Source organism: Eptesicus fuscus, chromosome 1 (genome assembly GCF_027574615.1).
Source record: "Eptesicus fuscus isolate TK198812 chromosome 1, DD_ASM_mEF_20220401, whole genome shotgun sequence".
In the NCBI taxonomy this organism is placed as follows: domain Eukaryota; kingdom Metazoa; phylum Chordata; class Mammalia; order Chiroptera; family Vespertilionidae; genus Eptesicus; species Eptesicus fuscus.
The window spans coordinates 87,021,819-87,042,170 of NC_072473.1; positions in this window are offsets into that span (position 1 = coordinate 87,021,819).

Genomic DNA, 20,352 nt, shown 5'->3' on the forward strand with positions numbered 1-20,352 from the left:
TCACCAGGGGGGTAAGGGCATGAGTGGGGGGATGAGGGGGGAAATAAGAACACTTATGTAATAACTTAATCAATAAAGAAATTTAAAAAAACAATGTCGATATACTTAACACAATGAAAGAGTGTTCTTAGAAGTAATTTAAGATAATAAAGTTTGCTATGCATTTTTATTACAGAAAAATAATAAAACTAGACCACCAACCTACACCATACACAAAAACAAACTCAAAATGGTTAAAGGACTTAAATGTAAAACAGGAAACCATAAAAATCTTAGAAGACTCCATAGGCAGCAAAATATCAGACATATGTAATAGCAATATCTTTACCGATACAGCGCCTAGGGCAACGGAGACTAAGGAGAAAATAAACATCAAAATAAAAAGCTTTGCACAGCAAAAGAAACCATCAACAAACAATAAGAAAGCCCACTGCATGGGAGAACATATTTGCCAATGCTATTTCAGATAATGGTTTAATCTCCAAAATTTACACGGAACTCATACAACTTAACAATTGGAAGATGAACAATCCAATCAAAAAATGGGCAAAGGACCTAAGTAGACACTTTTCAAAAGAAGACATTCAGAAGGCCAAGAGGTATATGAGAACATGCTCAAAGTCACTAATCATCCGAGAGATGCAAATCAAAACGTCAATGAGATACCATCTCATACCTGTCAGAATGGCTATCATCAACAGACAAGTGTTGGCAAGGATGTGGTTAAAAAAGAAACACTCGTGTACTGCTGGTGGGAATGCAGACTGGTGCAGCCACTGTGGAGAACAGTATGGAATTTCCTCAAAAAACTAAAAATGGAACTCCCATTTGACCCAGTAATCCCACTTCTAGGACTATATCCCAAGAAAACAGAACACCAATCAGAAAGGATATATGCACCCCTATATTCATAGCAGCACAATTTACAATAGCTAAGATTTGGAAACAGCCTAAGTGCCCATCAGCAGATGAGTGGATTAAAAAACTGTGGTTCATCTACATAATGGAATACTACACTGCTATATAAAACAAGGAACTTTTACCATTTTAAGTGAAATAAGCCAGTGAGTGAAAGATAAATATCACACGAGCTCACTCATATGTGGGATATATGATCAACATAAACTGATGAACAAAAATGGATCCAGAGACAAGGTGGCAGTGAGCCGACTGTCCAACCTCGGGGAGAATGCATGGGAGGGGGGTTAGAGATCAACCAAAGGACTTGTATGCATGCATATTAGCATGACCAATGGACACAGACACTAGGGCAGTGGGGGCTTGCCCTTGGGGGTGGGAGAGGCAGCGGGGAGTTAATCAGGGGAAAAAGGATACATGTAATACTTTAAGCAATAATTTAAAAAATTCCATTTACAATACCATCAAAAAGCATAAAATATTGAGGAATAAACCTAACCAAGAAAGTGAAAGATCTGTACACTAAAAAGTAAATAACACTGATGTAGAATATTAAAGAATACAAAAATATATAGAAAAACATTTGTATTCATGGATTGAAGGACTTAGTATTATTAAGGTGTCAATACTACCCAAAGCTATCTACAGATTTAGTGCAATCTGTACCAAATTCCAACAATATTTTTTGCAGACATAAAAAATCCATTCTAAAATTCATAGGGACTTCAAGGGAACACCAAATACTCAAAAGAATCTTACAAAGGAACAAAATAGAGGTCTCACACTTCCTGACTTCAAAACTTATTTAAAAATTAGTATAGTAATAAAAATACTGTGGTACTGGCATGAAAAGAGACACAGTGACCAATGGAGAGGAATAGAGAACCAAGAAATACCATTGCATATATGATCAAATGATTTTCAACAAAGGTGCCAATCAATACCTCTCAATGGTGAAACACAGACTCTTCAACAAAAGGTGTTGGCCCCATTGGATATCCACATACAAAAGAAAGAAGTTGGACACTTATACTATACCATATAAAAAATTAACTCAAAATATATTAAAGATCTATATATACAATACAAAATTACCAAACCCTTAGAAGAAAACATAGGTGAAAATTTCTTGACATTGGATTTGAAAGTGATTTCTTGGATATGACATAAAAAGTACAGACAACACAAAAAAAGACAGACAATGAAACTACATCAAACTAAAAACTATTGTGAGGATAGAGAACCAAGATGGCGACATAGGTAAACACCGGTACTTCCTGCCTCCCACAACCACATCAAAATTACAACTAAAAGACAGAACAACTATCATCCAGAACCATGTGAAAGCTGGCTGAATGGAAGTAGTACAACTAGAGAGGTAAAGAAGAAAGTGCATTGAGACTGGAAGGAAGTGCGGAGACTCGGAACAGGCTGGCACCCAGGTGCACTGATTTTTTAATCGGAAGGGAGATACAAGCTCCCGCTTGCTAAGAGCTCCAGTGCTGTGTGAGACTCTGGGGGATTCAGACACATACAGGGAGAAATTGGACTATCTGACATTGGGGCAGGAATGCGGGGGCAGCTTTCTTCCAGACGGTGGTGCTCGCAGTGGTCATTGTTCCTGAGACCCTTCCCCACCCACTTTATAACCCCACCCAAGCTGTGTGCAGTGGCTTTTGAATATGAATGGCCTTCCCTTTCTCAGCCTAAAACCTGTCAAACAGGCAGCAGCTGGGTCAGGGAGCCCCAAAGCTATCAAAAGGAGGCCCAAGGCTGGCACCAGCAGCAGCCTACCTTCCTTCCCAGCTGGGCCTTGTCTGGGCACTTCCAAACCCAATACAAAGAGGTGGAATCTGCAGATCTCTCTATAGCTCCTGCTAGGTAGGTGGACTCAGGCAGTGGTTGCCTTTTCACCTCCTTGGAGATCCAAGAGCCAGTGTACCCAGTGGTCAGTGTGATACCATACCAGATTACAACTCTTCACATCCATAAGTGACACAGTCCAGGGGCTGACTCAGTGAGCACCAAAGCCCCACTGAAGCAAGTCAGGCCCCATAAGGGTGTCTCCTACACACCAGCTCTTCCATTGTAGACACAGCTGGTCCTCACAGCCAATTGGCTTGGAGGTCAATTCCTCCCAGTGATACCAACAGCAATCAAGGCTTAACTACAGCAAGACTGTGCACACTGCCCACAAAGGTGTGCACCAAGAGTGTCCACCTCAGGTGACTGGGGAGGCTAAGCCACTGGGCCCTATAGGACACCTAGCACACAAGGCCACTCTATCAACTCAAGAAGACTTAGCAGCTACCCAATACATAGAAACAAACACAGGAAAGCAGCCAAAATGTGGAGACAAAGAAACATATCACAAATGGAAGAAAGGGATGAAAGTAAAATACTGAATATAGAGTTCAAAACCACAGTTATAAGGTTACTCAAGAATCTTCTAGAAACTTCTGAGGAACTTAGTGAGACCTTCAAGTATCTTAGTGAGAATGCCAAAAAAATGGAAAAGGACCAGTCAGAAAATGAGCATACATTGACTGAAATAAAGAATAATATACAGAGATCCAACAGCAGACTAGAGCATACACTGACTGAAATAAAGAATAATATACAGAGATCCAACAGCAGACTAGAGGATCCAAAGAATCAAGTCAAATATTTGAAGTACGAGGAAGCAAAAAACACCCAACCGGAAAAGCAAAAAGAAAAAAGAATCCAAAAATATGAAGATAGTGTAAGGAGCCTCTGGGACAACTTTAAGCGTACCAACATCTCAATTAGGGGGGTGCCAGAGAAGAGAGAGAGAACAAGATATTGAAAACCTATTTGAAGAAATAATGACAGAAAACATCCCCTACCTGGTGAAAGAAATAGACTTACAAGTCCAGGAAGTGCAGAGAACCTCAAACAAGAGGAATCCAAAGAGGACCACACCAATACACATCATAATTAAAATGCCAAGGGCAAAAGACAAAGAGAGAATATTAAAAGCAGCAAGAGAAAAACAGTTAGTTACCTACAAGGGAGTACCCATACGATTGTCAGCTGATTTCTCAACAGAAACTATGCAGGCCAGAAGGGAGTGGCAAGAAATATTCAAAGTGATGAATAACAAGAACCTACAACCAAGATTACTCTACCCAGCAAAGCTATCCTTTAGAATTGAAGGTCAGATAAAGTGCTTCACAGACAAGAAGAAGCTAACGGAGGTCAACACCAAACCAGTATTATATGAAATGCTGAAGGGTATTCTTTAAGAAGAGGAAGAAGAAGAAAAAGGTAAAGATAAAAAATTATGAACAACAAAGTGACAACAAATACATATCTATCAACAAGTGAATCTGAAAATCAAATGAATAAAATATCTGATGAAGAGAACAAACTGGTGAATGTAATGGAAAGGGAGTGGACTGACAATTCTCGGGGGAAGGGAATGTGAGGGGTGCGGGAAGAGATTGGAGAAAGATCTTACACCTATGGACGAGGACAGTGAGTGGGGGGAGCGAGGGCTTAGGGTGGGGGGGGAACCGGGTGGAGGGGAGCTCTTAGGGGAAAAAAGAGGAACATCTGTAATCCTACATAATAAAAAGGTAATATGCAAATTACATCACTCCGCTACGCCCACGATTGGGCCGGCTGGAGGCGCAGGGGGTGGGACTCAGGGTGGCTGATTGGCTGGCTGGAGGAGCGGGGGGCGGGGGCTCATGAGTCCCTGCCCCCCGCTCCTCCTGCCAGCCTAAAGGCCGGCGCTGAGGAGGGACCTATGGGGTCGGCAGGAGCAGGTGGTAGTTGACCACCGAGGGCATCTGCAGCAGCCGGATGCAGAGCTCGGGGTCCGCGTTCTCCAGGTTGGCCTCCGTGGGGTCCGCGTCGCACCCATAGTGGCCGTGTGGGGACGCTGGCATCGTAGCCCCAGCAACGAGGCCAGCTTCCCAAGCCAGGCTGTGGAGGGAGGGAGGGCCTCTGGGCTGGGAGCACTCCCCCACCCCAGCGGACAGGGCTCGGCAGTGAGCGAGCAGCAGAGAGCTACCAGCGGTGGTGGGTGTGGTGGCCTGGCTTCCAAGAGGCTGGCTTCAGCTGCTGTGGCCTGCTTTGAGGTGGCTGGTGGTGGGGGCAACTGCGGGGGCACATCCGAGGCTGGGGCACTGGGAGACATGGGACTACAGCCCAGAAGGCGAGGCTCCAGAGGACCTGGTCACCGACCCCCGGCATTGAAGCCACCTCCTACAAGATGTATCCTAGCCTAGGTGTGTGGGAAGCAGGTTCAGGAACCTCTCCCCTTGGGGAGTCCAGAGCCCAGGCCTGCCAGCACCCCAGAGGAGACCCCCGCCAGGATCGGGGGCGTGACCAGTCTCCAAACCACCAGCGGCCATTAGCTCAGGCCTGCCAGCACCCCAGAGGAGACCCCCCGCCAGGATTGGGGGCATGACTGGCCTCCAAACCGCCAGTGACCCTAACCCAGGCCGGCCAGCTCCCCAGAGGAGACCCCCACCAGGATCGGGGGCGTGACCAGTCTCCAGACCATGGGCGGCCATTAGCCCAGGCCTGCCAGCTCCCCAGAGGAGACCCCCCCGCCAGGATCGGGGGTGTGACCGGCCTCCAAACGGCCCGCAGCCCTAACCCAGGCCTGCCAGCACCCCAGAGGAGACCCCCGCCAGAATCGGGGGCGTGACTGGCCTCCAAACCGCCAGTGACCCTAACCCAGGCTGGCCAGCTCCCCAGAGGAGACCCCCCCGCCAGGATCGGGGGCGTGACTGGCCTCCAAACCGCCCACAGCCCTAGCCCAGGCCTGCCAGCACCCCAGAGGAGACCCCCGCCAGGATTGGGGTCATGGCCGGCCTTCAAACTGTGGCGGCCCCTAGCCCAAGGAGGCCTCCTGGCCGAGGACGCCCGAGTCTGTTCTTGACCTAGGGCCGGGCTCTCCCCGCAAGGGACTCAGAAGCCGCCAGAGCCTAACTGCCAGTCTCGGGGAGGTGGGAGTGCATCCACTGTTCACCAAAAAGTAGGACCATCAACCGTTCAGTCTCAGTGCAGACACAGGTCCGTGGCTGACGGGGTGGAAGCCAGACCAAAACAAAACAGCAGAAACACCCTGCCCACCTGGGCAGGTGCAGCTGCAGTCCACGCGGGCCTGGGCAGTGTAGAAAGCGCTACCTGCTCCCAGGGCCTGTGCTGGCACCGCCACCTCGCTCACCCTCAAGCCCCCCTGAGTCCTGACAGCAAAGTGTGTAGGGCATTCTGCAGGAGTTGTGCCGTTCTGGGTGCTTTTGCCCAAAGACACACTTTGGGATGAATTCAGAGCCACATCTCACTTCCCATGAGACTGGAGGAACCATGTAAAAGGATTTTGACAAAAGCTTTCCACATCTCTGTTTATTCTTTTGAATCCATAAAACGACCTTAAAAAAAGCATTCGGGCCACCTAAGAGAGAATGCACTTTCTGGCCAGAGCACGCAGGATTCTTTTGCCCAACAGGTTAAAGGGAGCAGAGCTGGCACAGTGGAAATGGTCCTGGTGCCCTATGAGGAGACCGGGGGAATGGGGTTGCAGAAATTCCATAAGCCTCTTGCCACCTTCTCCTTTGCAAACCACACCATCCAGATCCACCAGGACTGGAGGCAACTGGGAATCACAGCCGTGATTTGGGACTTGGTAAGCAAATCTTGAGGGGCCTCTGAAAACATCTGCAACTGATTATAAGACTGGTCTTTATTTAAAAAGAAATAAAAGAATAGCTTTGTTGAGATATAACCCATATACTGTACATGTCACCTAAAGTGTACAATGAACTGGTTTTTTAAAGTAAATTCAGAGTGGTACAACCATCACCATGCTCAATTTTTAAATATCTTCATGACCCATCCCCTCCAAAAAAACTTCTACCCATTGGAATCACTTTCCTGATCATCTTCCCCAAAATAGATTGCACTTTAAAGGTGGGTAAAGGAAAGTTAAAACACTGCACAAAGGATATTGTAAGATGACAAAGCCCAAAGTGAAGATCATGTGTTTTCTTTAAAAAATATATATATTTTTTAAATTTCAGAAAGGGAGAGGGAGAGATAGAAACATCAATGATAAGAATTACTGATCAGCCGAAACTGGTTTGGCTCAGTGGATAGAGCGTCGGTCTGCGGACTGGAAGGTCCCAGGTTCGATTCCGGTCAAGGGCATGTACATTGGTTGCAGGCACATACCCCGGTGGGGGGTGTGCAGGAGGCAGCTGGTCGATGTCTCTCTCTCATCGATGTTTCTAGCTCTCTATCCCTCTCCCTTCTTCTCTGTGAAAAATCAATAAAATATATTTTTTAAAAAATCACTGATCAGCTGCCGCCCACAGGCCCCCTTCTGGGGATTGAGCCTGAAACCCAGGCATTTGTGCCCCTGACCAGAATCAAACCTGGACTCTTCAGTCCACAGGCCGATGCTCTCTCCATTAAGCCAAACTGACCGGGCCATGTGTTTTCTTCAAGTTCTACGTGGTTGTAATGGTCCCCAAATCTATACTAATAAAAGGGTAATATGCTAATTAGAGTGGTTGTCTTCCGGACATCCTTCCAGACAAAGCCACAGTGCCTACAAGGGCCGAGGCTCAGGCAGCCATTACCAGCTGGGAAGCGCTGAGGCTCAGGCCAGCAGTGGCAGCAGCATTGGGGTAATGGGGGCAGTGCCCCCAGAGGGAGGCCAGACTGGGGGCCAAGGCACAGGCAGTTTGGGGTGATCAGGCTGATAGGGGAGGGCAAGGTAGGGGCCATCAGGCTGGCAGGAGATCAAGGTAGGGGCGAGCAGGCAGGCAGGCAGTGGGGTTAGGGGCAATCAGGCAGGCAGGCAGGTGAGTGGTTAGGAGCCAGTGGTTCCGGATTGTGAGAGGGATGTCCGACTGCTGGAAGTTGGACATCCCCTGAGGGGTCCCAGATTGAAGAGGGTGCAGATTGGGCTGAGGGGCACCCCACCCCCCAGTGTATGAATTTCGTGCACTGGGCCTCTAGTAAGAACAATAAAGATTTAAAAAAATAAAAGGCAGTATGGCCCATGGACACAGCCAATGGGGTGGTGAGATCCAGGGAGGGGTATAGGGGCGGGCTGGAAGGGGTCAATGGGGGGGGGGGGGAAGGAGACATAAGTAATACTTTCAACAATAAAGAATTAATTTTTTTTTAAAAAGGAAGGCTGTCTGGTCACATGAAACAACATGGATGAACTTGAGGACAATATGCAAGTGAAATAAGCCAGTCACATAAAAAATACTATTAGGATTCCACATATATATGGTTATGTAAAGTGGCCAAATTAATAATAATTTAAAAAAACGAAATAAAATGGTGGATACCAGTAACTGGGACGATTGAAAACAGGGACTTATTGTTTAAAGGCTGTAGAGATCACTTTTGAAAGATGGAAACATTTTGGAGATCTATAGCATAACAGGTACTTAAACTATTGACCAGTACAGTAAAACCTGGTTATATGGTAAGTTGTATTTTACAACATTATTTTTAAAATGTCTGAGTAGGTTTTCCACATAATACTAATTAAGTTTCAGGGGAAGGGGAGGGAAGAATCCAGAAAGAAAAAACGAAATAATGGTATTTATTTCTAAATGCAAAAATTAAAGTTCTGTGGCTACAAGTATAACCATATATGGGCTTTCTTTAAATTTACTCCTAATGAAAACTTTTGATTTTTGCTGTAAAATATAAAAATACAAATAAAAATTTTCTGTGGTTATGATTTAATGGGGTTTGGGGGCAATTGCACATGTGTCCCAAATTTGGGACAAAACAAACTGATCCTTAAGTACACTGTGATAAGAAACATCCTACCTTATAATAGAGAAATATGCAAATTGACCGCACCTCCGCTATGCCCATGATTGGGCCTGCGAGAGGCTGGGGGCGGGACTCCGGGTGGCCTATCCGGCCGTTGAGAAGAGCAAGATGGCGGCGCCCAATCCTCTTAGTTCCGGGGGTCTGGGGCGGCGATCGCCACCAGGGGGGGCGTGTCCGGTCCAAGCCAGGCGCTGCCGGGGGTCCCCGGGCGACGATCGCCACCCTGGGGGGCGTGTCCGGTCCGAGCCAGGCGCTGCCGGGGGTCCGAGCCAGGCGATCGCCACCCGGGGGGCGTGTCCGGTCCAAGCCAGGCACTGCCGGGGGTCCCGGGTGGCGATCGCCACCCTCAGGGGTGTGTCCTGTCCGAGCCAGGTGCTGCCGGGGGTCCGAGCCAGGCGATCGCCATCCTGGGGGGCGTGTCCGGTCCGAGTCAGGCGCTGCCAGGGGTCCGGAGCCAGGTGATGGCCACCCTGGGGGGCGTGTGCGTTCCGAGCCAGGTGCTGCCTGGGGTCTGAGCCAGGCGATGGCCACCCTGGGGGGCGTGTCCGGTCCAAGCCAGGCGATGCCAGGGGTCCCCGGGCGGCGATCGCCACCCTGGGGGGCGTGTCCTGTCCAAGCCAGGCGCTGCCGAGGGTCCGTCTGAGCCAGGCGATCGCCACCCGGGGGGGCGTGTCCGGTCCAAGCCAGGCGCTGCCGGGGGTCTGGGGCAGCGATCGCCACCCGGGGTGGCGTGTCGGGTGCGAGCCAGGCGTTGCAGGGGGTCCCGGACGGCGATCGCCACCCTGGGGGGCGTGTCCGGTCCGAGCCAGGCGCTGCCGAGGGTCCGAGCCAGGCGATCGCCACCCTTGGGGGCGTGTCCGGTCCGAGCCAGGCGCTGCCAGGGGTCTGGGGCGGCGATCGCCACCCTGGGGGGCGTGTCCGGTCCGAGCCAGGCGCTGCCGAGGGTCCGAGCCAGGCGATCGCCACCCGGGGGGGCGTGTCCGGTCCAAGCCAGGCGCTGCCGGGGGTCTGGGGCAGCAATCGCCACCCGGGGTGGTGTGTCGGGTGCGAGCCAGGTGCTGCCAGGGGTCCGAGCCAGGCGATCGCCACCCTGGGGGGCGTGTCCGGTCCGAGCCAGGCGCTGCCGGGGGTCTGAGCCAGGCGATCGCCACCCTGGGGGGTGTGTCCGGTCCAAGCCAGGAGATGCCAGGGGTCCCCAGGCGGTGATCGCCACCCGGGGGGGCGTGTCCGGTCCGAGCCAGGCGCTGCCGGGGGTCCGAGCCAGGCGATCGCCACCCTGGGGGGCGTGTCCGGTCCAAGCCATGCGATGCCAGGGGTCCCGAGCGGCAATCGCCACCCTGGGGGGCGTGTCCGGTACAACTCAGGCGATGCCAGGGGTCCCGGGCGGCGATCGCCACCCTCGGTGGCGTATCCGGTCCGAGCCAGGCGCTGCTGGGGGTCCGAGCCAGGCGATCGCCACCCTGGGGGGCGTGTCCGGTCCAAGCCAGGCGCTGCCGGGGGTCCCGGGCGGCGATCGCCACCCTGGGGGGCGTGTCCGGTCCGAGCCAGGAAATCGCCACCCTGGGGGGCGCGAGTCCGGCCGAGCCAGGCGCTCCGGGGGATCCGGGGGCCATCACCACCCTGGGTGGGGCGTGGCAGCACTCGCCCAGCTGCTCCCAGGGTCCCTGGGAACATTGCAGGCATGTGGTTGCTGAGACCCAGACCAGGCCTCTAGCCACAGATTCATAGCTTTGTGGAGACCTAGGGCAGGGATCTGCTTCATCTGCAGAGAGACGGAGGTTCTGCAGTGCCCCCAAGATGTGGGTGGGCCCAGCCAGGGGTCAAGGGGCATGGAAGGACTCCTGTCAGAGGGTCAAGGACCCTCACCCCTGAGGCGGGGGTTGAGGGATGGAGCCACCTCAGTGAAGGGGTGCTGCACTGCAGGGTACTGGACTGACTGACGTGATTCAGAGAAGCTCCCAGTGCTAATGGGCCTCGTTCAGGCAGCCTTCACACTTCAGAGGCAGTGACTACTGCTCCTGCCTTGACCCAAAAGCAAGCTCGCTACACCCTGCCCCATGGCAGAGCATGCCTAGGCAGTGAGTGGGAAGCCTTCCACCTGCTTCGGAGAAGGGGGGGCAGTAAAGAATGGGGGGAGAGAAAAGAATGTGGAGCATCCGCAATGAAGAGGTGCTTGAGAAAGAGGCTCGGAAGCCTGACTGGAAGGTTTGTTCTGTTTGCTGGGCCGCTGCCCCTTAGGAAGCGCAAAGAGCATGGCTCTGAGGGCTTCCTGTGTGCTCTGAGGGCTTCCTGAGTCAAGTTCCACAGCCAACTGGAATTGGCCTCAGTTTCCTGGTCTGTAAAATGGATGAAGCGTGTCCCAGTGCCTTCACTGATCTTTGTTGGCCAATTGAGATACTATATAAAGAAAATGAGGGAAGAAGTGAGAAAGAAAAGTAAGGACAAAAAAACACAAAAGAAAGATTGAAAGGAACCTGTAAACCCATTGTCACTTAAATAGGGAATATAGTCAGTAGTGTTGTAATGATGGTATGATGCCAGGTGGGTACTAGAAATATCGGGGAACACTTTGTAAAGTATATGATTGTCTAACCACTATTCTGTAACTAATATAAAACCTGAAACCAATACAAAATAATGTTGAATATAAAGAAATGAAAATTGGAGTGAAATTTTTATAAATTTCAAAGTTTAAATAAAAGCTGTAAAGGAAGGAAGGGGAGAATAAAAAGTGTTTTTCATTTTGCCACTTCATTAAAAAGACAGTTGTCTTTATGTGATGCTTTTATACTTTTCTAAGTCATTATCTCATTTTAATTTCCGGACAACTTAAAGACAAGATAAGTATTCCCTCCACTATTCAAAGAAAGGAAATCTTGGTGTCTGGTCCTAATGATTCAATCGTCAAGCCCTTATTGTAAAGCAGGGTTAGTAAAATTTTCTGTGCAGGGTCATATCTATACTAATAAAAGCCTTGGAGGTGATCAGGCCAGCAGGGGAGGGTATTTGGGGGCAATCAGGCCCGCAGAGGAGCAGTTAGGGGTCAATCAGGCCAGCAAGGAAGCAGTTAGGGGGCAATCAGGCAGGTAGGTGAGCGGTTAGGAGCCAGCAGTCCCGGATTGTGAGAAGAATGTCCAACTGCAGGATTAGGCCCGATTCCTGTGGACATCCCCCAAGGGGTCCCATATTAGAGAGGGTGCAAGCTGGGCTGAGGGACACCCTCCCCAGTGCACGAATTTCATGCACCGGGCCTCTAGTTTTAAAGAAAGGGAAAAAATGAATGACCCGTGTCCCTCTACAAATCATTGGATTATAACACAGCAATTCCTACTACCACATTATATTCACCTTGACCACAAGGAACTATATAGCCAGGCTCCATACTCTAGGGCTAAAGACAACGGACCTCCAATTACTGTAGTGGAATTTCGTTAAATTCACCATGGAGTAGAACAAGTATTAGGAATACTACCCATCCAAGATGAACCTACTTCTGCTCCTAGAGGAAGTGACTCAACAAAATGCCTAGAGCCTGAGACCGGGACTCCTTTGGCAACACAAGGCAGCCACGAGGGTTCTAAGCACATGAACTAGCACTTATACTATACTATACCCACCAGTCAGGCCTAGGTTCTTTCTGGCATATTTCTCTAGTACTGCCCAGACATGGTGACAGCCATGGTCCTGAGTCTTGGCTTCTGTGAGTAGTGGGACAGATACCCCCACCATGCATCTGTACACACGATACCCGGTGATCAACTCTACAGCTACTTTGACACAGCCAGCACCTGGCCAACCTCTTGACCTCTGGACTCATAGACCCTATCCATGACTTCACACCCTTCTTAGTCTCCAATGCTGGAAAGGACAGTGCAGGGTTGGCAGGAAGAGGAAATCTATACTGCTTAAAGGCAGTATTGCACCTCTAATGTGAAACAGGCATTTCCCTGGCAAGGTCCAAATACTCTACCGCCAATCATCACTACCAAAAATAAACATATACAGGTATCATATCTAAACAATAGGCAAGGTCTCACCCAATTGACCACTCTGATGGTGATCGGGAAGAATACAGACATTGCCAAGTGAACTTTCCTGAATGGGCTACTGAACAAATGACCTTCATGGAGACCATCTGACTCAACTTTCTGCCGGTCCATTGGATTTCCCGCTGGATGAAAACTGCTGCACCCAAGGTTGGATTGACCACCTGAAACCCCTGGATGAGGATAGAGGCTGGTCTCCTGAGCCCTGAAACCTGACCTAGGCCGCCTGATGAGAGCAAAAGAGAGGTCAGGGTGCCAGGAGAAGAGGGGAACTCCAGATCCCAATGCCCAGAGCAAGCAGTGACACCATGTCGCAAGGGACTGGAGTGCTAGGACAGGATCAGAGAAGAACCCTGAGTACACCCACAGAAGACCCCTGAAGATACCCATCCACTAGTGGGCAGAGAGGACAAGGTTCCCGCTCCGCAGTAGGGAATTAGGACACCCAGAGATATGAGGAGAGGGATCCTAGATGCAAGAATTACTTATGAAGCTTTTCCAGACCCCTTCCTCCTGATGATAAGAACCCCAAAATCAGAGACAGAGACACCCTAAAACCCTAGGAAAGGCAACATGGTGGGTCCTCTTGGAAGGCTTCTGGCACTTCCCTGCACCTTTTTTGATCCACAAAGTGCAGAGGGAGAGGCCAAGCTTCCTGGGACATAGGGATCTGTGGAACCACATCGCCATCCAGCGGAATCCTTTTTCAGCTGTGCCAGTAGCACAGTTGCCCTGCGCCTGGGAATCCACTGGGGAAGGCCTACAGGCAGGCGGGCGGGCGGGCGGAGGTGGCGGGGCAGGCTGAGTGGGGCTGAGGACCACAGAGCATTGTGGGGCGGGGCGGGTGGCCAAGGAAGCAACACTGGGGCCCTGGAGGCAGCAGCCCTTGCCCAAAAGGGCGCCCCTGCTCCCCTGGGCTGAGGGGCGTGGCCTCGAGGCAGCCATGTTCTCAGCTCAGCAGCTCCAGCTCCTACCAGGGCCTGTGGCCCTGGAGGCTGGTGCTGGCTGCGGGAGCCAGGTCCACCCGTGGGCTCCCTGCGGGGAGCGCCCTGGGGAGGCCTGGGACACGACCACCAGGGAGACTGGGAAAGGGCAGGAGGCGGCAATTGCGTGAGGGTCAGCCTCTACCTGGCCCCCTTGGAGCATTTCCCCCTGGCACTTGTGCGCCCACTCCCCAGTGAGCGCGGGCGCACTCGGGGGTGCTGGTCCCAGACCAGGCCGAGTCCAGCAGGTGCGGGGCAGCTTAGAGTGAAGAGGTGTGTGTGGCATCCTTGGGCTCGCGCCGAAAAGACAGCCTGCGTCCCAGGCCACTCAGCGTCCCACACGGACCCTTCCTGTTCCCTGGGACAGAGAGTGCCCACGCCCACTGGGCACTGGGCGCGTACCCTCGGATAAGGTCACAGCGGGCTAGGATCCCTAGGTGGAGAGGGACCGCATTCTCCGGATTCAGGTGATCGATTCACTTCTCCTCCAGAAGGCCCAGTGCCTAGGCGCTCCGTGCCCCTCAGGGGCGCGCCAACACACACATACCTGGCCGTACAACCCCCCCCCCCAGCTCCCGCCCCCCCCCCCCCCCCCCCCGCCCCAGCCCCCAGAACCACACACACAGATCAGGGCAGCGGGTCCATGTTATGTTCCGCCCGGCGGGTCCTTGATGTGGGGATGCAGCCATTGGCCCTGGCCAGAAGGGGACACTAAGAACCCCTGGGAGTGAAGGCCAATTCGAACACGTAGGTCAGGACCTGCCAAGGCTCGGCTCAGGACACTGGCCTCCAGGGCTCCGCCAGCACCAGGCCTAAGTCCGCTCGGCGAAAGGTCGGGGGAACTCACTGCTAAGAAAAGAAGGGACCGGGAGCAAGGGAGCACGTTTCGGCACCCTTCCTGGAGACGGGAAAGCAAAGGGTGTGAGCTCAGCCAGGAGCTGAGCCTGGAGACCAGCTCCCAGATACCAGCTGACCCCCAGCAGGGAAGAGCTCGCCAGGGGCCACAGAAGAGCCACCCCAGGAGTTCTTCCCCAGAGCGGGCTCTCCGGACCCTCGGGGTCTAGATGGAAACGCTCCTCCTCCCTGGCTTTGGCAGATCGGCTGCCTCTGTGGTGGGCAGGTGGACAATGGGGGTGGGGTGGGGGGTGGGAGGAGGGAGGGCGTGTTCCTTTCTGCCAACCCAACTGCTTTGAGCTGGAGGCAGCATCTTCACACTTGGTCTTGCATCAGCGGAGACCAGGAGAGTCAGGAGTGAGGGCAAGCCAGGGCCATTCCTTCTCCTCGCCCAAGAGCTGCTCAGGGGCTCTTGATGGAAGGTGGCCAAGAACGCCCAAGTCTGCCCATGTATGGCCGGTCGTCTGTCCGCTCAGCTCGGTTCCGCTCCCAGGTTTACCAGAAGGTCCTCTCCCTTCGGGGAGGTGCGTCAGGGATGCTTGGGAGCAGGCCTGGGTTGGAATCCTGAAGATCCCTAGGGATGGCGCCATGCCTGCCACACTTGGATTTGCGGGTGAAGGACTCCCTCTGCCCTGCCTCCTCCGTCTGGGTGAGGGCCTCCTCGGTGAGGGTCGCTGCCTTCTGGGCTCTGCTCCTGCCTGTTCGCTGGCCTGCTGGGTCCCATGGCTCCGGGAAGGCGGGGTTCCACGTGTGCTCCCTGAGTATGTCAGTGTCCCGCCTCTAAGGCGGCCAACTTAGGGTGGGGAAGTGGCCCTGGCCCTGGCCGCACCTGCGCTCCCTTCCTCTCTCCCTCCCGAGGAGAAGGGGCACCGGGCCAAATGCCCACAGGCCCCGGCCTGGGCTCTGTTCCAGCTGCAACAGCAGCAGCAGCAGCAGCAGCTTCCTTCGTCCTGCCCAGTCATGGCGGCCGCCTTGGTTCCCAGAGCGCCTTGGCTTCCTGTGAGCCAGGGGCCGGGGCGCCGGGGCCGGGCGCCTTGTCCTCACGAAGCCCACCTCGACAGCTTCCTTGGGAACCCCCAGCACCTCTCCAAGCTCTTGGACATCCCGGGATCCCGACCCCTGTCCCCCTGTGCCAGGCCTCACTCTCTTGTCGCTCTCTGCCCCCGGAAGGGACCGCGCGGGGCTCGCGGGAGCGCAAAGCCATTCCGCTTGATGGCAGTATTGCACCACAAATGCCAACCTGTGCTCTTCCCTCCGCCCTTCGCGAAGGAAAAAACTGTCAACCCGTGTCCCAACCGCACAACAGGCCAGGCTGGCGCAGGCTTCTGGGGCCCAAGGAGGGAGAGTGGCCTTTCTTGAGCGCCCTTTCCAATCCACACATTCGGGAAGAAATGGGTCCACAATCCATTCAGGGCACGCCACGGGAATGGGGAGGCCTTAAAAAGAAACACGACCCAAGGAAGGGCTGTATTTCTCCACCCGACCCGTGTCACCGAAGCTGAGTCTCTTGACAGGCTGACCCGGAGGGCCTCAGTAAAAGCAAAAGACCTCAGAGTGGCCAGCGAATGAATGGGTTGGCACGAGGGCACCACTCAAATAAAAGGAACCCCACTGTGAGGGTCGGGGGGGGGGGGGGGTGCCTCCAGTTCTGGGGCTCCAGCCAGCAGGGCCTCCCTCTTCAGGGTAGGGTTCCTCTGAGGCCTTTTCCTGACCCCAAAGCAGCAACTCCCCATCCAGGCGCCCTTGGGCGGACCTGAGGGTATACACAGCTCTAACCTTATCAGCCCGGGTACCCCCCTCCCCCCACCCCGCGCCACCCTGCCTGAGACTCAGGGGAACTCGCAGAAACAGTCCGCCACGCCACCCACAGCTAGTGTGTGTGTACTTGGTGTGGGGGGGAGAGGGAGGAAAGGGGCACCTTCTCAATGGGGCATACTCGCCAGTCACCGCAGGGCCGGCCCCTCTGCTTGGTCGCCAGCGGTGGGATGCCAAGGGTCGCCACACGCCCGCTTCATCCCCCACACCCTCAACCCCCACCACCTCCATGCCCGCCTGACCCCCACAGGCAGCACACCCTCCCCATAGTCCTGCATCAGCAGTGCCCCAGTACTCCCCAGCCGGGGGGAGGCTCCAGGTTCAGTGAGCTGGGCCCAGGAGCGAACGGGAGACTACAGGACGAGGCCAATGTGTACGGGGGCAGCGCTCACGCAACGAGAGGCCAAAGGCCTCCAGGGCCTGGCCCTCCTCGACAGAGCGGCCGCCCTGACCGGGAAGGTTCCCGCGTGGGGCCGGGACCACTGCTGCAACTGGACCAGGGTGGGGACACTCGAAAGGTCAGGTCAGCGAAAGCTGGCTTGATGGAGCTGAGGCCTGAAACAGGCCCGGACCCAGACCCTCAACCCACCCGCAGCTGGTCCGAACGGCGGGTAAACAGGCACCAGCCACCTCCTCTCTGGCCCCACACGGTTCCACGGGACTGACCGTCTGTCCGGGAAGGAGGGCATCTGTCCCGGGATGGGCCCACGTTACGCGGTACCAACCTCTTCACCTGGGCGGACGCTGGACACGCACACTCTCACTGTGGTCCCTCCCGGTCTGGAGGCCGCCTCCTCGCCAGTTGGGCCGAAGACAGAAGACAGGAGAGCAGGAGAGCCAGGGGAACCTGGTGTCCGAGGAGAAGGGACCCGTGAAACGATGAAATGCCCTTGGCTCCTACACCGAGGCGGGGACAAGGCCACCCCAGCCTGGCTAGCTGTCACCAAACAGTTGGAAGGCATCGGGCGGTGGGACCGGAGGCCCACTCTGCGAGAATTGCTTTGGTGGCCTCTCCAGGCCCCTTCCTCCTGGCAACAAGAAGCCCAAAGGAAGAGACGCGGGCTCCCCAAGACCCCAGGACAGGCAATGGTGCTGGGTTGGCTTGGAAGGATTCTGTTGCCTCCCTGGGCCTAATTTGATCCACAAAGGGCAGAGGGAGAGGCCAGGCTCCAGCAGACTGAGGGATCTGTGGAGCCACAGTGCCATCCTGTGGACAGAATCATTTACCAGCAGGGCCGCAAGCAAAGTCCCCTGTTCCTGGGTATCCATTGGGAAGGCATGTGTGCTGGCAGCGGGAGGGCAGGGTCTGGGCATTTGGGAGCATTGTGGGCCGGGTCTGGGTGGCTGGTATACCTGTAGAGTTGCCCAAGAAGCAACACGGGGGCCCTAGAAGCAGCAGAGCTTGCCCTGCTGGACGCCCAGGTCTCCTCTGGGTTGAAGGGCGTGGCATCCGCAGAACACATATTCTCAGCTCAGCAGCTCCAGTTCCTACCTGGGCCTGTGGCCCTGGAGGCTGGCGATGGCTGCATGAGCAAGGTCCACCCACGTCCTTCCTGCGAGTAGCGCCCTCGGGAGGCCTGGGACCTGCCCACCAGGGAGAAAGGGAAAGGTGAGGAGGCAGCAGCCTCTTGAGGGACAGACAGCCTCTTCCTGGCCCCTTGGACCATTTTCCCCTGGCGCTTGTGCTCTGGCGCGCGCGCGCGCCCGCTGCTGGACAGTCCTAGACCAGGCAGAGTCCAGCAGGTGCAGGGCAGCTTAGAGTGAAGAGGTGTGATTGGCAACCTAGTGCTCGCTCTTAAAAGAGAGCCTGCGTCCCAGGCCACACAGCGTCCCACACGGACCCTTCCTGCCTTGTGGGACAGAGAGTGCCCATACCCACTGGGCACTACGTACCCTCGGAACCGATCACAGGGGGTAGGATCCCTTTGTGGAGAGGACATCATCCTCTGGATTGAGGTGATAGAGATCAGTTTCCCTCAGTTCACCTCCAGAACGCCCAGTACAGAAGAGATCTATGCCCCGCCCCCCTAGGAAGTCACCCATCCCTGAATGCCCTAGGATGGATACACACACACACACACACACACACACACACGCACGCACGCACACGCAGGCACGCTCATTGTCTCAGCGGGTACTTGAACTTAAATCGTGGGCCTGGCTTGAGGGTCAGTCTGAGACTACCTCGGCTGAGGTCCAATCCGAATCTGGATTTCAGGTCCTGGCTGTAGGACTTGGCACATGATTCTGGCACAGACCGCACAAGGACCCAGATCCCTTGAATGGGCACCAGTCGCAAACCCAAAAGACCACAATGGTCTTCCCGGAAGCTTTCTCTAATCCCGCCCAGACATGGCGGCCGCCATGGTCCTGAGTCTTGGCTTCCTATGAGCCAGGGAACGGCCACCCCAAAGCCGTACGTCTTGTGCTGAGAATCCCGTCTCTGCAGCTTCCTTGGACCAGCCAGCCCCTGGCCAACCTCTTGACCTCGGGGACCTGGACCCATAGCCCCTGTGCATGTCTTCACTCCTTTGTCAGTCTCCTATGTTGCAAAGGACAGGGCAGCGTTCAAGAAGAGCAAATCGCGACCACTTGATGGCAGACGTGTATCGCTAAAGTGAATCAGGCCTTTCCCGGGGCCATCCCCCTTACTCTCCCTACGCCCTTTGCTAACAAACAAACAAAAAAAGGTACAGGGGTATCCTATCTGAACAACAGGCCAGTGCTCACCCAATTGGCCACTCTGAGGGAGATCAGGAAGAGTGTAGACACAGCCAAGTGAACTTTCCTGAATGGGCTACTGATCAAATGATCTTCAGTGAATCCTTCAGACTCAGCAGTCTTCGGGTCCATTGGATTTCCCGCTGCACGCGACAATTAAAGTGCTGCGCCCGAGGGTGCCCTGACTTCCTGAAACACCTGGATGTGGGCAGGAACTGGCCCGCTGAGCCCTGAAAGCCGATCAGGCTGCCAGAGAAGAGAAGAGGAGAGGCCAGAGTACCAGGAGAACATGGGAACTCCAGATGCCGCTGTCCAGAGAGAGCAGTGAGAGCTGTGCCACCATGTTGCAAGGGACTGGAGGGTTACTACAGGGTCTGACAAGACCCCTTGAGGATACCCAGAGAAGACCCCTGAAGATACCCATCCACTAGTGGGCCGAGAGGATAAGGCTCCCGCTCCCTGGATGGGGAATGTGGTGGCCCAGAGAGATGAGGAGAGGGATCCCAGATGCCATCACTGCTTTGGTGGCCTTTCCAAGCCCGTTCCTTCGGGCGACAGGACCCCAAAGGCTTCCCAACACTCTAGGAGAGGCAACCAGGCTGCTGCTTCTTGGAAGGCTTCTGGTGCCTCCCTGCGCCTTTTTTGACCCAGAAAGGGCGGAGGGAGAGGCCAGGCGTGCGGGGACAGAGGGATCTGTGGAGCCACAGTGCCTCCCTGCGGGCGGAATCCTTTGCCCGCAAGGCCGCCAGCAAAATCCCCTGCGCCTGGGGATTCACTGGGGAAGGCGTGTGGGCGGGTGGCGGGCTGGCAGGGTCTCGCCATCCTGGAACATTGTGGGGCGGGTCTGGGTGGCCGGCACACCTGCACAGTGGCCGAGGAAGCGACACGGGGGCTCTGGAAGCAGCAGCGCTCGCCCACCTGGGCGCCCCGGCTCCCCTGGGCTGAGGGGCGTGGCCTCGGCGGCAGCCATGTTCTCAGCTCAGCAGCTCCAGCTTCTATGGGGGCTGTGCCCTGGAGGCTGGCTCTGGCTGCGGGAGCCAGGTCCACACGTGGGCTCCATGCGAGATGCGCCCTGTGGAAGCCTGGGACCCGACCACTAGGGAGACCGGGAAGGCCGAGGAGGCGGCAGCCCCGTG